Genomic DNA, 4,343 nt, shown 5'->3' with positions numbered 1-4,343 from the left:
CGAAAAATATCTCTATAGCATAAAGATATGATTGTTTGGTCTTTTGAAGACTTATGTCAAGGAAGTTAGGTTAGGTTAGGTTAGGTTTACCATTCATGATGTGTAAGTTCTTCAATATCACCAGAACTTTTTTATCGTAGCTTTTCTGTGGTAGTTCATGTGTACTTCAACTTTATAATACAGTGATCTAATTATCTTCTCGTATCTTTCAGGTATGCTTGCTCCCCTGTTTCGTATTTTGAAGGGGCCGCGTTCCAGTAGTCGACATTCTCCTGTGGAGCAGCTGCACCTACTAGTTCGGCCTCGTCCCTCGGCCTTGGACATAATCTAAACGTTAACTTATGTAAATAAAATCTTGGTGTTATCTTTATAACCTTTGCAGTGAAGGATTTTGTTATTTTACATTTTTACTGCCATTAAAATAATCATGAAACTTAATGTGAGTGAAAGAATTTTGGTTATTATCTATTATGACTTCTGAGATTTGGTTCGGTGATATATGTCCTTAAACCTTCTTTATTTGTCTTCAACCGAAGCTACCATAATCCTTTTAATCCAGTATCTATATACAGACTAGTGAGATGAGTATTTACGTAGCCAGAGGTAAATGTTAACTGCTCCTTGGTAAATGATCACCAACCCAATATAACAACATATTTATAAAACTGCTGTACTTTAAACAAGCACTTTGTTTTATTACTAATAACAGCCAGGTTATACTCAACTTGTTCTATCATAAATGAATATATATGTAAAGTATATAAATTAATTTTCAGGTTGAGGAATATATAGACAGTAATTTCAAACATTATGTAACTAGTCTTCTAAATCATTGGGAAAAGACTAGTGACTTGGTATGGGGCCAGAACCATTATAGGTTTATTCATGAATTTTATCTTGGGTCAATGTTGAAAGCTGTGAATTGAGTTACTCTGTAGAGGAGTAATATATTTCAATAGGATTGCCCCTCTAGAGGAGTTGAAATAGGATGCCTTTAAATATGAGTAATATGCTGTATTAGAATTGTCTTAAGTGGAGTAAATAGATATTTTTTTTTGTATCGAATATTTCTGCTAAAATCCCATTTTAGATTTTTTTAATTTGTGAAATGGAGACTAGATTCCAAACCTTTATGTTAAATTTAACTGGTGGGACAGGAGTTAAGTCACTGAAGGAAGTCAAAAATTCTTGGATTATTGATAACTTAGATGTTTAGTAAAGTTTTGTCCAATGTTCTGTCAAACTAAAGAGAAAATTATTCATTTTGTCTGGTGGTAATAGTTTCTGTCTCTGACAAGCCATTGAACTCTTTGTTTTCCTGGCATTCTTTCACCTGAATACTTCTACAAATTTAACATTATCATTTTCAACTTCTATAGACGCATTAGTTCTCAACTGTTTTGATCATTTATGACATTTCCATGCAGCCTTACAGTACTTACGGAAGTGCCATGTCCTGGACGGTGAGGTCAGTTGCCTCCACCTCAACCTCTCCCTGCCTCCAGCCATTTGTATCACTTCATTTGTTTGTATAATTACCTTCAAAGGCCACCACAATACTGTCCATGTACTTTACTCTCTGATTTCCCTTCTATCCTCCCAGTGAGACATTGGTGCTCAATTTTCTCTCCTTATGAATAGCCCAACAAAACTCGGTTTGGTCTCTCCTATTTCTTTTGCCATTGCTCTCTGCTCTCCAAAACTTGCCATTATCTTTTCCTTTGTTACTTTGTCCATCAAAGATATTCTGACCATACTCCTGTAAAATATCTCTGCCGCATTAGCTTGTTTCTCAACTGTCATTATTGTCCAGCTTTCCGACCCATCCATGAGGGCAGACCACGCACATGTTCTTAAAGCCCTAATTCTTGTTTGTACACCAACTATCATATGTCGGCAGATTTTTTATATTTTGAAATGGATTTTTGTTATCAGGATTCTCTATTTCTCATTTTTTCTCTACCATTTTGAGTCGCCATACTACCCAGGTAAACAAAGTTGTTTGATTGTTGTAACTTTTTGGCAGTGTCGGCAATGATCATTTTCATATACTTAATGTTATTCATATTGACTCCTCCAATACTGATACCATATCTATTGTGTTTCTCAAGGTATTTTCCCCATATATTAAAATTAGGTTTGGAGACAAAACACATCCCTGGTGCATTCCTCTCTCTATTTCTGTCCTTATTACAAATAGGTTTGGAGACAAAACACATCCTTGGTGCATTCCTCTCTCTATTTCTATCATTGCAAATAGGTCTGGAGACAAAACACATCCCTGGTGCATTCCTCTCTATTTCTATCATTGCAAATAGTTCTTGGGACAAAACACATCCTTGGTGCATTCCTCTCTCTCTTTCTATCATTGCAAATAGGTCTGGAGACAAAACACATCCCTGGTGCATTCCTCTCTCTATTTCTGTCCTCATTGCAAATAGGTCTTGGGACAAAACACATCCCTGGTGCATTCCTCTCTCTATTTCTGTCATTGCAAATAGGTCTGGGGACAAAACACATCCCTGGTGCATTCCTCTTTCTATTTCTGTCCTTATTGCAAATATGTCTGGAAACAAAGCACGTCCTTGGTGCATTCCTCTCTTTATTTCTATCCATAATATCAGATTGTTATTGATGTTGACTCCAGTATGTTGAAAACAAGTCTGTCTTTTCCATATGGGTTTAATCTTAGCAAGATTAGTATTAAGTGTGTTCCTCACTGTTCTATTTTGTTTACTTTTGGCCTTCATTTCCATTTTCTACTGTACTGTGATTGTTTGGAACTTGTAACCTATTAAAATGGGTCTTGCTACTTTCACTTTTTACTTTTACGGGTTTATTTCTCGCCCTTCATCAGACACTTAAAGTCTGTTCAGGCGGGCCTTGGTGTGGGAAAATAATTTCTTTCCAGTTAATATTTTGCTCTGTATCTTATCAGTTATTTCGCTAGCATTTGTATTCAGGGTTAATAGTTTTCAGGTCTCTATTATAACACTTTCTAAAAAGATAAGTCTTCAGGTTTTTCTTGAAAGCTGCCACATTTTTGCTATTCTTGACACCAAGTGGAAGGTCGTCAACTTTGTTCAAGAATTTGTTTTATCTTGGGTCAACATATTCATTATTAATTTCTGTTATCTGGCCTTCCTGTCACATTGTTTACAAACATCTTTTATAATCATACTTTCAAACTTTTTCATTATATATAATTCTTCACTATAGTTAAAAGCATTTCTACATTGGCTACAAATTCTTGTGAAGTTGCACTTGATATGATAGTTGTCTACTGTCTTATTTTTGTCCTGTAATTCATACCTGAATTCCTTTCATGTCTTTTGTCCTTAATTTCCTGGGCCTTACAGGTCTGCTTATAGTTATTTCCATATCTACTGGTTTTCTATAAATTCTTAGGCATTTCTGGAATACTGTATAGTCCTAATTTATTGTTGAAGGGAATGGTGCAGACTTTTTTATAAATATCTAACTTCTTTTTTAGCTCATGCTTGAAGGTGCACTCAAGCAAAGTATTCTATATTATTTCTCTTCGTTTTATTTTTCATAATTTATATATGAAATATCCATTATAATGATAGTTTTTAAAAATATTTCAACTATTCAATACTTGTAGTTTGTTTATTTCCTTGTTTTCTTAACTTTCTGGGCTACATTTCCCTGTTGGAACCCTTGGGCTTATAGCGTATTGCTTTTCCCACTAGGGTTGTAGCTTAGCTATTAATAATGATGGACTCTTTATCCTGTGTTTAATCCAATTTTCAAGTCAACTTTAAGAATTTCTTTTTCTTGGGTCGACATATTCATCGGAAATATATGTAATCGATTCTTCCTGCCATGTTCTATATATGAACATCTTGTATAATACTTCAAAATTTGTCGCTAGACAACTCCTCACTACATATATAAACGTTTCTATGTTGACTATAACTTAGGGGTTTCTATGTTGACTATAACTTAGGGGTTTCTATGTTGACTATAACTTAGGGGTTTCTATGTTGACTATAACTTAGGGGTTTCTATGTTGACTATAACTTAGGGGTTTCTATGTTGACTATAACTTAGGGGTTTCTATGTTGACTATAACTTAGGGGTTTCTATGTTGACTTGATATGATGGCTGTCCCCTGTCTTCTCTCTGTCTTGTAATTCATACCTGAATTCCTTGTTTAATTCAAACCTGAATTCCTTGTGTAATTCAAACCTGAATTCTTGGTGTAATTCAAACCTGAATTCCTGGTGTAATTCAAACCTGAATTCCTTGCGTAATTCAAACCTGAATTCCTGGTGTAATTCAAACCTGAATTCCTTGCGTAATTCAAACCTGAATTCCTG

The 4,343-nt window shown here is 34.7% G+C and overlaps 1 long non-coding RNA gene across 3 annotated transcripts in view; it reads left to right on the top strand.

The window, feature by feature from the left end:
* Positions 1-3,463, top strand: part of LOC137637084 (uncharacterized) — a 46,476-nt gene extending 43,013 nt beyond the window's left edge. For all 3 annotated transcript variants that reach the window (XR_011043378.1, XR_011043377.1, XR_011043379.1), the window contains exon 7: positions 213-3,463. This is a non-coding gene — a long non-coding RNA (uncharacterized lncRNA). The remainder of the gene's footprint in view (positions 1-212) is intronic.
* Positions 3,464-4,343: the final 880 nt, after the last annotated feature.

This window comes from Palaemon carinicauda, unplaced genomic scaffold (assembly GCF_036898095.1).
Source record: "Palaemon carinicauda isolate YSFRI2023 unplaced genomic scaffold, ASM3689809v2 scaffold523, whole genome shotgun sequence".
Taxonomy (NCBI): Eukaryota; Metazoa; Arthropoda; class Malacostraca; order Decapoda; family Palaemonidae; genus Palaemon; species Palaemon carinicauda.
Note: the sequence above shows the minus strand (reverse complement) of the source record. Positions and strands in the feature narration are given on the sequence as shown.